Source organism: Rattus rattus, chromosome 10 (assembly GCF_011064425.1).
Source record: "Rattus rattus isolate New Zealand chromosome 10, Rrattus_CSIRO_v1, whole genome shotgun sequence".
Taxonomy (NCBI): domain Eukaryota; kingdom Metazoa; phylum Chordata; class Mammalia; order Rodentia; family Muridae; genus Rattus; species Rattus rattus.
In genome coordinates, this window is record NC_046163.1 from 77,781,915 (window position 1) to 77,797,140 (window position 15,226).

The window sequence follows — 15,226 nt, forward strand, 5'->3', positions numbered from 1 at the left end:
TTAGTGCCGAATTCTATCAGACCTTCATAGAAGACCTCATAGCAATATTATCCAAATTATTCCACAAAATCGAAACAGATGGAGCACTACCGAATTCCTTCTATGAAGCCACAATTACTCTTATACCTAAACCACACAAAGACCCAACAAAGAAAGAGAACTTCAGACCTATTTCCTTATGAATATCGACGCAAAAATAATCAATAAAATTCTGGCAAACCGAATCCAAGAGCACATCAAAACAATCATCCACCATGATCAAGTAGGCTTCATCCCAGGCATGCAGGGATGGTTTAATACACGGAAAACAATCAACGTGATCCATTATATAAACAAACTGAAAGAACAAAACCACATGATCATTTCATTAGATGCTGAGAAAGCATTTGACAAAATTCAACACCAGTTCATGATAAAATCCTGGAAAGAATAGGAATTCAAGGCCCATTCCTAAACATAGTAAAAGCCATATACAGTAAACCAGTTGCTAACATTAAACTAAATGGAGAGAAACTTGAAGCAATCCCACTAAAATCAGGGACTAGACAAGGCTGCCAACTCTCTCCCTACTTATTCAATATAGTTTTTGAAGTTCTAGCCAGAGCAATCAGACAACCAAAGGAGGTCAAGGCGATACAGATCGGAAAAGAAGAAGTCAAAATATCACTATTTGCAGATGATATGATAGTATATTTAAGTGATCCCAAAAGTTCCACCAGAGAACTACTAAAGCTGATAAACAACTTCAGCAAAGTGGCTGGGTATAAAATTAACGCAAATAAATCAGTAGCCTTCCTCTACACAAAAGAGAAACAAGCCGAGAAAGAAATTAGGGAAACCACACCCTTCGCAATAGACCCAAATAATATGAAGTACCTTGGTGTGACTTTACCCAAGCAAATAAAAGATTTGTACAATAAGTACTTCAAGACTCTGGAGAAAGAAATGGAAGAAGTCCTCAGAAGATGGAAAGATCTCCCATGCTCATGGATTGGCAGGATTAATATAGTAAAAATGGCCATTTTACCAAAAGCGATCTACAGATTCAATGCAATCCCCATCAAATTACCAATCCAATTCTTCAAAGAGTTAGATAGAACAATTTGCAAATTCATCTGGAATAACAAAAAACCCAGGATAGCTAAAACTATCCTCAACAATAAAAGGACTTCAGGGGGAATCACTATCCCTGAACTCAAGCAGTATTACAGAGCAATAGTAATAAAAACTGCATGGTATTGGTACAGAGACAGACTGATAGACCAATGGAACAGAATTGAAGACCCAGAAACGAACCCACACACATATGGGCACTTGATTTTTGACAAAGGAGCCAAAACCATCCAATGGAAAAAAGATAGCATTTTCAGCAAATGGTGCTGGTTCAACTGGAGGTCAATATGTAGAAGAATGCAGATCGATCCATGCTTATCACCCTGTATAAAGCTTAAGTCCAAGTGGATCAAGGACCTCCACATCAAAACAGATACACTCAAACTAATAGAAGAAAAACTAGGGAAGCATCTCGAACACATGGGCACTGGAAAAAATTTCCTGAACAAAACACCAATGGCTTATGCACTAAGATCAAGAATCGACAAATGGGATCTCATAAAACTGCAAAGCTTCTGTAAGGCAAAGGACACTGTGGTTAGGACAAAATGGCAACCAACAGATTGGGAAAAGATCTTTACCAATCCTACAACAGATAGAGGCCTTATTTCCAAAATATACAAAGAACTCAACAAGTTAGACCGCAGGGAGACAAATAACCCTATTAAAAAATGGGCTTCAGAGCTAAACAAAGAATTCACAGCTGAGGAATGCCAAATGGCTGAGAAACACCTAAAGAAATGTTCAACATCTTTAGTCATAAGGGAAATGCAAATCAAAACAACCCTGAGATTTCACCTCACACCAGTGAGAATGGCTAAGATCAAAAAGTCAGGTGACAGCAGATGCTGGCGTGGATGGGGAGAAAGAGGGACACTCCTCCATTGTTGGTGGGATTGCAGACTGGTACAACCATTCTGGAAATCAGTCTGGAGGTTCCTCAGAAAATTGGACATTGAACTACCTGAGGACCCAGCTATACCTCTCTTGGGCATATACCCAAAAGATGCCCCAACATATAAAAAAGACACGTGCTCCACTATGTTCATCGTAGCCTTATTTTCAATAGCCAGAAGCTGGAACGGACCCAGATGCCCTTCAACAGAGGAATGGATACAGAAAATGTGGTACATCTACACAATGGAATATTACTCAGCTATCATAAACAATGCCTTTATGAAATTCTTAGGCAAATGGTTGGAAATGGAAAATATCATCCTGAGTGAGGTAACCCAATCACAGAAAAACACACATGGTATGCACTCATTGATAAGTGTCTATTAGCCCAAATGCTTGAATTATCCTATATGCCTAGAACAAATGAAACTCAAGACGGATGATCAAAATGTGAGTGCTTCACTCCTTCTTTAAAAGGGGAACAAGAATACCCTTGCTAGGGAATAGGGAGGCAAAGATTAAAACAGAGACTGAAGGAACACCCATTCAGAGCCTGCCCCACATGTGGCCCATGCATATACAGCCATCCAATTAGACAAGATGGATGAAGCAAAGAAGTGCAGGCCGACAGGAGCTGGATGTACATCTCTCCTGAGAGACACAGCCAGAATACAGCAAACACAGAGGCCTATGCCAGCAGCAGACCACTGTATTGAGAATAGGACCCCTGTTGAAGGAATCAGAAAAAGAACTGGAAGAGCTTGAAGGGGCTCGAGACACCATATGAACAACAATGCCAAGCAACCAGAGCTTCCAGGGACTAAGCCACTACCTAAAGACTATACATGGACTGACCCTGGACTCTGACCTCATAGGTAGCAATGAATACCCTAGTAAGAGCACCAGTGGAAGGGGAAGCCCTGGGTCCTGCTAAGACTGAACCCCCAGTGAACTAGATTGTTGGGGGGAGGGCGGCAATGGGGGGAGGGTGGGGAGGGGAACACCCATAAGGAAGGGGAGGGGGGAGGAGGATGTTTGCCCGGAAACAGGGAAAGGGAATAACACTCGAAATGTATATAAGAAATACTCAAGTTAATAAAAAAAAATTTTTTTTGTCTTTTAGTCTTGCTGTCTTTTGGCAATCAAAAATCTGAGTTAAAATGCTGATAAAGTTTCTTGTTTTCTCTTTTCTTGAAGGCTTATGAAAAAACTATTCAGTTGCTACATATCGGAGTGTAATTATTTTTTTATGGAATATTTGAACTATTTTCTTTTCACTAAAACCTGTCTAGAAAACCAGTGGTGTCTTCTCAGGCTGTCTCATCTTTCACTCATCAGAATATTTGTTGAGAATAATGCAAAGTAGAGTATAAAACACAGAGTGGTTCCTTGTCCTGTGTGGAAATATTGTATTCATAAGGATCCATTGTGTGGCACTTGTCATGGATAATAAATAGTGGGCTTCAGTGGATGCCCTACTTTCAAAATATATCAAAATATGAGACTTTTGTTGTCAAAATTAATGTGAACTATGGAGACAACTGGAGACAAGCTGAGTCCATTAAGCCATGGTTTTGATACCAGGTTTACTTCTAAGTTAGAAGAAGGGATCTGTTATGTTTTTACACTTCCTGTGTGTGTGCTTGTGGGGGTTGGGAGAAGGAGTGTATTTGTGTGTAGGAGTGTAAAAGACAGAGATAGAGAAAGAACGAGAAAGAGAGAAAAATAGGGAGAGAGGATGGAGGGAGGGACAGACAGAGAAAGAAAGAGACAGTGTTATGTGTAGGTATAATGTGTATACACATGTATATGAGTGTCTAATTATGAGTGTATGCATATCACAGCACGCATGGAAGTCAGAGAACAGCCTTTCCCTTATTGGTAGTAGGTTCTCTTTTGCTGTTCACTATAATGTTTGTGTGGCTAGTTGGTGCCCAACCTCAGCTTCTCCTATTCCTCCCTTCCATCACTTTTCAGTGACACTAGGACTGCACAGGGATGCTCACTCATCAAGCTTTACATAGTTTGGCTCTAGGAATTTGACTTTCGTCTCCAGTCTTTTACAGCAGGCACTTACCTCTGAGTAATCTCTACAGTCCCAATGAGTTCCTTAAAATTTAAATTAGTATGGTTTTAGTAATATTTTTGAGCTGACTTACAAGTATAGGTAAACTGCTGTGGTCTTCAAGAAAACATGGATAGAACTGTCCACAATAGCATGCTTTCGGAGAAGAAAGTCACATAGAAAAATCATTAGGTAAAATGTGATATTTTATGAGGATTTCAAAATCAGAATCCATCTGAAGAAGTGAGTCATTTATTGTTGTTGTTGTTGCTGCCGCTGTTGTTGTTGTTTTCCTAAATTAGCACACCTACAGAGAATATGGACATTTTCACCAAGAAGTTCTCTTAATGTGCTAAGTATGGGTGCTCAAAAATGAGAGCAACTCTAGTTTCCCCATTGTTTAAATGCATATTTGAAGTGAAAATTAGATAATCTCAGGTTTCCTAATCATATGATCTTATTTGAGAGTTGGTTTGTTAGACATTGTTATGTTTTCAAAGACTGTGTCCAGGCACCATGTGAAATCATGAATATATTCATGCCTCCCTTTGTCCTTATACTTTTATCTGTTAGATATCCAGACTTCTAGTTTTAATTCAATTTTTATTAATAACATTGTGATTTTCACATGTAGGTAATATATTCTTGTAACACCACTCTGCTTACTTGCGTCACACCCTTGGAGACCCTGATACTTCCCTATATTCAGGACTTTCTGTCTCAGTGTTTATTTCACAGAGCTTAGCTAAGATCATGTGTATGACCCTGTGTTTGGAGTTCTCCACTAGTCTAGTGGACTCACTAGCTGGTACACACCTGGAAAATGCTATATCTGCTCTTCTCTTAGAATCTGTGTATTAACAAAAGTTCAGTCATGGTTAGCCAGATCCCATGATTTTAAATAAATATTTCAAATAAAAGGAGATAAGACACTTAAATTTCATGTCAAACTATCCAGGTTTGCTACGTTTTTTTATAATGTAGTTCAACACCCTAAATTTTCTTCTTTTGGTCAGCTGCCTGATTATTAAATACTGTTGAGTTCCAAGGACCACTGTGGGGCATACGAAAAGTTCATTTCCTTCCTCATTGTTATACGGTAGAAAGCCCCGTGGCTCTGCATATATAGTTTACAACTTCATTTTCTTTTTATACTTCCTGCTGGGGTATGTGTGTGTTCGTGTGTGTGTGTGTGTCCATGTCCATCTATCTGAGTATCTGTTTATATAACATGTGTAGAAGTAGGTGAACATTCATATGTGTATACACATAAGCAAGAATAGACCAAAGGTCAACCTATTGTAACCTTCCTTAATTGTCATTTGCCTAGTTTTGTGAGACAGCTTCTTTTCCAGTTAGGCTAGTCTGATGGCCAGCCAGCAGCGGAGAACACTTCTCTATTACTGAGCTCTCCATAAGTCATGTCTCCAAAGGAAAAAGCCATGTCTGCTATTCTTTAGGGGTGGGGGGCATAAAAAATAAATATGCTAGGATCTTTAGGAGAAAGTATATAAGAAACTGAGCTAATTCCAATCGACATTTATTTATGTTCCTAGCTTCCTTCCGTTTATATCACTTTCTCTGTCTCTACCCTTCCTTCTCTCTCATTTTTCTCTTTCTTTTCAATAGGCAACCATGAAGTTCAGGTTGGTCTCTTACTCACTATGTAGGCAAGGTTCCTTGACCTTTTGATCTCCTTGCCGCCACCTTTAAAGTACACGTACTGTTATTCCTGCCTTATCTCCACTTCTTTAATTTAATCTAAATCCTCAAATGACCAGACCATGTACATATCACAGGTTGCACAGACTTCTCTATATTCTGTGGGTTAGGCCTGGAATTGATGTAAACTTTGAATTATACAGGTTTATTAAGATCTTTTATTAATTGTATTTTTCTTGGATATTTCATGTATTTACATTTCAGATGTTATTTCCTTTCCCTTCCTCTCCCATACCCCTTCCCCCTCCCCATGCTTCTTTGAGGATGCCCATTCCCATCCACCCACTCCAACCTCAACATCCTGTCATTATCCTACATTGTGGAAACAAGCCTTCACAGAACCAAGTGCGTTTCCTATTGATGCTAGACAATGTTATCCTCTTAATGTCTGCTTGTTTACTACTAGCCTTGGGAAGTGAAGGAAGGAGAATCAGGCCAATTAGGGTGATAAAGCAAGATTTTTTTTTTCAAAATACTAAAACAAACAACAACGAAAATCTGTGACCCAATAATTTTCACTTCCATTCAACTACTTAAGTTTCAGAAACATTGTTTGAAATCATGGCAGTTCTTTCCACATTTCTTTTGGCAGTACTTTAGGCACTTGACACTTAGTGACATAAAGATAAACCAATGTAGTGTTTAGTAATAGGAAACAGATTTTAAACTTTTAATGAACATGTTGACATTATTGAAAATATGTTAAGTAAAAAGTTATCCTTAAAAACAAGTCTTTAGACTCCGTGCCCCTCCCGTTGATCATCAGACTATTTACAATGAATCCTAATAAATAGGAATTTCCTAGCACTCAATAAAGAAAAGACTGACATGTAGCCATAGTCAAAGCAGGAGCCTGTCTCCTTGGAAGAGATCTCATAGTGTTGACAAATTACCAGACTCCTGAGTGGGACAGATTGGAGAAGAGATGATGATGGGTCAGTGATGGGCAGGATGACAACTTGATCAGCACCTCTTGGATTTGCCCACTCTTGCCCTGTGTTTATATCTAAACCCCATGTCAGGATTCAAAAAGTGATCACTGGCCTTCTTTGTTTCCATTTCTAATGTGGCAGTATTAAATAAATATCCTTTCTCAGCATTTTCCAAATACTTTTATAAATCTGTTTATTGAACTTAATTGTCTTATTGAGAATAGATGTCAGAACTTGGCTTTTTAGGACTATCAATTGTCCAGACTCTGACACTAAGGCATCTTGAAACACTGAAGTGATGATTTTTAAGAAAGAGGCCTTCCAGGAAGTGCCTAGATCTTGATTAGTCTGTGTACCCTATGAAGACTTCTGTAGAATTAGAATATAATCAGCCCACAAGCCGACCATCTCAGTATTCAATATGCTGCACTTTGAGATCCCAGCTTCCAGCCTGCAGAACTGTCAGAAATAAATTGAAGTTGTTTATAGGCCACCTGCTTTATGGAATTTCATTCTACCTGCCAAAATGAATTAGGATAATGACTATCCCACTGTTCACTTATTTTATTATTATTTAACTTTCAGTCCTATTATTCTTCATCTGACCTTGAACTATTTCATCTGAATTTACCAAAAACATGAAGTGAGGCTTAGAAATGATCCCTGTGAAATCATTTTCACAGGGTCTGAGAATTGTATAGCTAAGAGGCAGGTGGTGTGAATGTCAGACTGGTCAAATGGCAGAGGAAAAATCTCTAACCAAGGGAAAGTATCATTTATCACAGAGCACACTCACAGAGATGAAACACGATCCTGGGAACAAGCTGAAGAGATTAAAGGCTTCATTAGGCAGAAGGAAGTTATCTCTGAGCAACATTGATGAGTATCTGAGTTGCAGAAAAGTAAGAGAATGATTTTTGTCCCTAAAATGTAGAGTTTTCTCTCTCTCTCCCTCTCTCTCTTCCCCCCTCTCTGTGTGTGAATTCGTGCATATGTGCACACACAAACACACACAAACACACACACACACACACACACACACACACACACACATCTGTGTGCATGGGCACGTGCACAAATTCCTGCAAGCTCTCACACATTTGCAGATTTACATCTTAGTGACAGATTTTTCCTGGCTGCAGAGTCATCAAAAGTAAATAGCTGCGTATTAGTAACTTTCTTGCTAACACAGGTACAGTCCAATAATGACAAACTTTGCAAATGTCCACTGTCTGCTTATTTGTATGTGTAGTGTACTTAAGACTACCAGAACATATTTTCTATGTTTCTATTCCAAAAAATTTTCTTCTAAAGGAGACAATCATTTAATCAAGTCAAGATTAAATTTTTCCAAGTAAAATATATTCGTAAGACTGGAATAATATGGCTATTTAAAGCTGCTTTGGAAATCAAACATTTCAGGAATAAAATACGATTCAGAAGCAGTCAAAGACATGGAACCTATATATGACCCTATACCTGCACTGTAAATTATGTAAGGTTAGTACTGGCTTAAATGTCAACTTCATCTGTATAGTTGTTAGAGGTTTTATTCAATAGCCTAGGTTGCAGGGTACTCAAGGTAATCACTATCAACTCTGAAATATACAAGCCACGTTAAAGTATTTAACTTGCAAATTGACATTTGAAAGGAGGTACTGTAATTCTCTCACTTTCTAGAGGGCACCAGTATGTGGTTCCTTGCCTAAGTCTGCACAATTGAACAATCCATGGAGCTTCTCTAATCACACTCCCCATCAGAGAGTCAGAAGAAATATTTCTGAGAACTCTGGTTGAGCAGACCCGAAGAATTCACCAGGATAAACCGAAGAATACATTGTGTTTTATCCTTCTGCAATATTAGTCATATGGCCATGATTTATGTTTAGTATTGTCCTCTGTTGAACTAATGCCTTGTCTTCAACTACTTAGAAATAGCTACACACAAGTGATTTGACTTGATCGATTGGCTACACAGATATTTCTGTAACCTGCAAGATTGTTTTAGCCATCTGACTTTGTCTTTCTCCTCATTGATGGAAGACCATTTGAAGTAACAGGAGTCCTCCCTTCCTGTTGCATATGCATCTGTGTAATAATCTGTGTAGACACTTTGTAGACAAGAAAACAAACTTGAGTGCCATTTCTGGGGTACTGTTCACCTTTTGTTGGGGTGGGGTCCTCTACATTTCATGAAACTCTAGTTGGTCAGTGAACCCTGGGGATCTGCTTTTTCCCATTTTCCTAGCACTAGGATTACAGTCTCATGCCACCTTTATAACTTTCTGTTTTTTTTTGTTTGGGAGATGCTTTTTGTTTGTTTGTTTTGTTATGTTTTCTTATGAGAGTTCTGAAGATGTGACTCAGGTCATGTGATTGCAAATAAATGTAATCACTTAACTATATCTTCAGAGATGACCCCTTATGTTTATTTAAAAATGATTATTTGAAGTACTACATGAAGAAAGTAGGACTTCAGCCAATGGCCAAATAATCATGCTTCTCCCCTTGTGTCAACAACAACAACAACAACAACAACAACAACAACAACAACAACGACAACAACAACAACAAAAGGAAACTTATACCCACAAAGGACAGGTTATTAAAAAAAAAAATCATCCCTTAGAGAGCGCATGCTCAGGAAGTTCTCAGGGCAATATGCTTTGTATTATGTATATAATAATCCACATTATAGCTGCTACACATACATCAATGGGACATTTACTTTCTAATTATTTATTATATGGAGGTGTATTAGCACAGGATTGTGTATTTGGGGAAGAAGAGCTAAGTATTTTTATGTCTACTTTAAGTTGTTAGTTTTACTGCATTCTAGGATGTGGAAGATTATTCTGTAGTCAAATAAAGCTATAAAGACTAAATTGAATTATCCCCATAGAACAGCTGTTAAATCTTCAGGGAGTAGGCAGGTCCCATAATAAAGGGATGATGGATTGCAAGGGGGATGCTGCCTGAAAGAAGCTTAAAAGAAAGGTTTGTGCTCTGTGAAGCAGTGGGGGGCCTAGATTTCCTTGAGCTTTGAGTCACAATTTGTAATTTATGGGCACAAACTAACCCTCTGTGCCTTTAATTCTGTAAATCTTGTGATGTACCCTGAACTTCTGAAGGCTAAACAATTGCAATAGAACTGGAAAATAAACAATAAACAGAAAACAGAAACATACTCTTTTTCCTAGAATTCTTAACAGCGCCACCAGGACTTATGTTACTTGGAAGTAAGTTGCCTTTGAGTCAGATGTTGTGTCTTTAGGGGAAACTTTAAGCTTGATTACAGGAATGAAAGTATTTGGGCTTTTGTATATAATTTTGTGAACCATTACATCTCAGATGGAATGCCAAAGAAATAGACCACACGCCATGGGAAAGAGCCCTCACCGCCTGGTCTTGGGGGCACTCCTGAGGCTGCAGAGCAGAAGAGACCACCAACACTGCCCACCACTGCCCACATCCCTGGCCCAAGAGGAAATTGTATACAGCCTCTGGGTTCCCCTAGAGGAGGGCCCAGGAGCAGCAGGTCCCCTGTGTCTGAGACACCACCAGAACCTGAAGGGAAGGACCGGATAAACAGTTCTCTGCACCCAAATACTGTGGGAGGGAAAGCTAAACCTTCAGAGAGGCAGACACGCCTGGGAAACCAGAAGAGACTGCACTCTGCACACATTACTTATTCCAGAGGAAAACACCAAACGCCATCTGGAACCCTGGTGCACGGAAGCTCCCAGAGAGGGCAGCGCAGAACTTCCTGGTGGATGCCGCCACGGAGAGCTCATAAGCAACACCCCAAGAGCAAACTTGAGTCTCGGGACCACAGGTAAGACCAACTTTACTGCTGCAAGTGACCTGCCTGGTGAACTCAATACACAGGCCCACAGGAACAGCTGAAGACCTGTAGATAGGAAAAACTACACGCCCGAAAGGAGAACACTCTGTCCCCATAACTGGCTGAAAGAAAACAGGAAAACAGGTCTACAGCACTCCTGAAACACAGGCTTATAAGACAGTCTAGCCACTCTCAGAAATAGCAGAACAAAGTAACACTAGAGATAATCTGATGGTGAGAGGCAAGCACAGGAACCCAAGCAACAGAAACCAAGATTACATGGCATCATCAGAACCCAATTCTCCCACCAAAGCAAACACGAAATATGCAAACACACCAGAAAAGCAAGATCTAGTTTCAAAATCATATTTGATCATGATGCTGGAGGACTTCAAGAAAGACGTGAAGAACTCCCTTAGAGAACAAGTAGAAGCCCATAGAGAGGAGTCACAAAAATCCCTGAAAGAATTCCAGGAAAACACAATCAAACAGTTGAAGGAATTAAAAATGGAAATAGAAGCAATCAAGAAAGAACATATGGAAACAACCCTGGATATAGAAAACCAAAAGAAGAGACAAGGAGCTGTAGATACGAGCTTCACCAACAGAATACAAGAGATGGAAGAGAGAATCTCAGGAGGAGAAGATTCCATAGAAATCATTGACTCAACTGTCAAAGATAATGTAAAGCGGAAATAGCTACTGGTCCAAAACTTACAGGAAATCCAGGACTCAATGAGAAGATCAAACCTATGGATAATAGGTATAGAAGAGAGTGAAGACTCCCAGCTCAAAGGTCCAGTAAATATCTTCAACAAAATCATAGAAGAAAACTTCCCTAACCTAAAGAAAAAGATACGCATAAGCATAAAAGAAGCCTACAGAACTCCAAATAGATTGGACCAGAAAAGAAACTCCTCCTGTCACATAATAGTCAAAACACCAAACGCACAAAATAAAGAATATTAAAAGCAGTAAGCGAAAAAGGTCAAGTAACATATAAAGACAGACCTATCAGAATCACACCAGACTTTTCGCCAGAAACTATGAAAGCCAGAAGATCCTGGAGAGATGTCATACAGACCCTAAGAGAAGACAAATGCCAGCTCAGGTTACTGTATCCTGCAAAACTCTCAATTAACATAGATGGAGAATCCAAGATATTCCGTGACAAAACCAAATTTACACAATATCTTTCTACAAATCCAGCACTACAAAGGATAATAAATGGTAAAGCCCAACATAAGGAGGCAAGCTATACCCTAGAAGAAACAAGACACTAATCGTCTTGGCAACAAAACAAAGAGAAGAAAAGCACACAAACATAACCTCACATCCAAATATGAATATAACAGGAATCAATAATCACTATTCCTTAATATCTCTGAACATCAATGGGCTCAACCCCCCAAGAAAACGACATAGATTAACAAACTGGATACGCAACGAGGACCCTGCATTCTGCTGCCTACAGGAAACACACCTCTGAGACAAAGACAGACACTACCTCAGAGTGAAAGGCTGGAAAACAACTTTCCAAGCAAATGGTCAGAAGAAGCAAGCTGGAGTAGCCATTCTAATATCAAATAAAATCAATTTTCCACTAAAAGTCATCAAAAAAGATAAGGAAGGACACTTCATATTCATCAAAGGAAAAATCCACCAAGATGAACTCTCAATCCTAAATATCTATGCCCCAAATACAAGGGCACCTACATAAAAAAGAAACCTTACTAAAGCTCAAAAGCACACATTGCACCTCACACAATAATAGTAGGAGATTTCAACACCCCACCTCATCAATGGACAGATCATGGAAACAGAAATTAAACAGAGACATAGACAGACTAAGAGAAGTCATGAGCCAAATGGACTTAACAGATATTTATAGAACATTCTATCCTAAAGCAAAAGGATATAACTTCTTCTGAGCTCCTCATGGTACTTTCTCCAAAATTGACCATATAATTGGTCAAAAAACGGGCCTCAACAGGTACAGAAAGATAGAAATAATCCCATGCGTGCTATCAGACCACCAGGGACTAAGGCTGGTCTTCAATACAATAAGGGAAGAATGCCCACATATAGGTGGAAATTGAACAATGCTCTACTCAATGATAACCTGGTCAAGGAAGAAATAAAGAAAGAAATTAAAGACTTTTTAGAATTTAATGAAAATGAAGGTACAACATACCCAAACTTATGGGACACAATGAAAGCTATGCTAAGAGGAAATCTCATAGCGCTGAGTGCCTGCAGAAAGAAACAGGAAAGAGCATATGTCACCAGCTTGACAACACACCTAAAAGCTCTAGAACAAAGAGAAGCAAATACACCCAGGAGTAGTAGAAGGCAGGAAATAATCAAACTCAGAGCTCAAATCAGCCAAGTAGAAACAAAAAGGACCATAGAAAGAATCAACAGAACCAAAAGTTGGTTCTTTGAGAAAATCAACAAGATAGATAAACCCTTAGCCAGACTAAGGGGAGGACACAGAGAGTGTGTCCAAATTAACAAAACCAGAAATGAAAAAGGAGACTTAACTACAGAGTCAGAGGAAATTCAAAAAATCAACAGATCTTACTATAAAAGCCTATATTCAACAAAACTTGAAAATCTGCAGGAAATGGACAATTTCCTAGACAGATACCAGGTACCGAAGTTAAATCAGGAACAGATAATCCAGTTAAACAACCCCATAACTCCTAAGGAAATAGAAGCAGTCATTAAAGGTCTCCCAACCAAAAAGAGCCCAGGTCCAGACAGGTTTAGTGCCGAATTCTATCAGACCTTCATAGAAGACCTCATACCAATACTATCCAAACTATTCCACAAAATCGAAACGGAGCACTACCGAATTCCTTCTATGAAGCCACAATTACTCTTATACCTAAACCACACAAAGACCCAACAAAGAAAGAGAACTTCAGACCTATTTCCTTATGAATATCGACGCAAAAATACTCAATAAAATTCTGGCAAACCGAATCCAAGAGCACATCAAAACAATCATCCACCATGATCAAGTAGGCTTCATCTAAAGCATGCAGGGATGGTTTAATATATGGAAAACCATCAACGTGATCCATTATATAAACAAACTGAAAGAACAAAACCACATGATCATTTCATTAGATGCTGAGAAAGCATTTGACAAAATTCAACACCTCTTCATGATAAAAGACCTGGAAAGAATAGGAATTCAAGGCCCATACCTAACCATAGTAAAACCCATATACAGAAAACCAGTTGCTAACATTAAACTAAATGGAGAGAAACTTGAAGCAATCCTACTAAAATCAGGGACTAGACAAGGCTGCCCACTCTCTCCCTACTTATTCAATATAGTTCTTAAAGTTCTAGCCAGAGCAATCAGACAACAAAAGGGGGTCAAGGCGATACAGATCGGAAAAGAAGAAGTCAAAATATCACTATTTGCAGAAGATATGATAGTATATTTAAATGATCCCAAAAGTTCCACCAGAGAACTACTAAAGATGATAAACAACTTCAGCAAAGTGGCTGGGTATAAAATTAACGCAAATAAATCAGTAGCCTTCCTCTACACAAAAGAGAAACAAGCTGAGAAAGAAATTAGGGAAACGACACCCTTCATTATAGGCCCAAATAATATAAAGTACCTTGGTGTGACTTTAATCTAGCAAGTAAAAGATTTGTACAATAATTACTTCAAGACTCTGAAGAAAGAAATGGAAGAAGTCCTCAGAAGATGGAAAGATCTCCCATGCTCATGGATTGGCAGGATAAATATAGTAAAAATGGCCATTCTACCAAAAGCGATCTACAGATTCAATTCTATCCCCATCAAAATACCAATCCAATTCTTCAAAGAGTTAGACAGAACAATTTGCAAATTCATCTGGAATAACAAAAAACCCAGGATAGCTAAAACTATTCTCAACAATAAAAGAATTTCAGGGGGAATCACTATGCCTGAACTCAAGCAATATTACAGAGCAATAGTGATAAAAACTGCATGGTATTGGTACAGAGACAGACAGATAGACCAATGGAATAGAATTGAAGACACAGAAATGAACCCACACACCTATGGGCACTTGATTTTTGACAAAGGACCCAAAACCATCAAATGGAAAAAAGATAGCATTTTTAGCAAATGGTGCTGGTTCAACTGGAGGTCAGCATGTAGAAGAATGCAGATCGATCTATTCTTTGTACAGGTAATCACCCTGTACAAAGCTTAAGTCCAAGTGGATAAAAGACCGCCACATCAAACCACATACACTCAAACTAATAGAAGAAAAACTAGGGAAGCACCTCGAACACATGGGCACTGGAAAAAAATTCCTGAACAAAACACCAATGGCTTATGCTCTAAGATCAAGAATCGACAAATGGGATCTCATAAAACTGCAAAGCTTCTGTTAGGCAAAGGACACTGTTGTTAGGACAAAATGGCAACCAACAGATTGGGAAAAGATCTTTCCCAATCCTACAACAGATAGAGGGCTTATATCAAAAATATACAAAGAACTCAAGAAGTTAGACCGCAGGGAGACAAATAACCCTATTAAAAAATGGGGTTCAGAGCTAAACAAAGAATTCACAGCTGAGGAATGCCAAATGGCTGAGAAACACCTAAAGAAATGTTCAACATCTTTAGTCATAAGG

At 38.8% G+C, this 15,226-nt stretch overlaps 1 protein-coding gene across 1 annotated transcript in view; it reads right to left on the reverse strand.

Annotated features, from left to right (window-relative positions):
* The window catches only part of LOC116911635 (contactin-associated protein like 5-1), a 910,869-nt gene that overhangs the window by 446,349 nt on the left and 449,294 nt on the right, over positions 1–15,226 (reverse strand). The gene's annotated exons all lie outside the window — the stretch shown is intronic.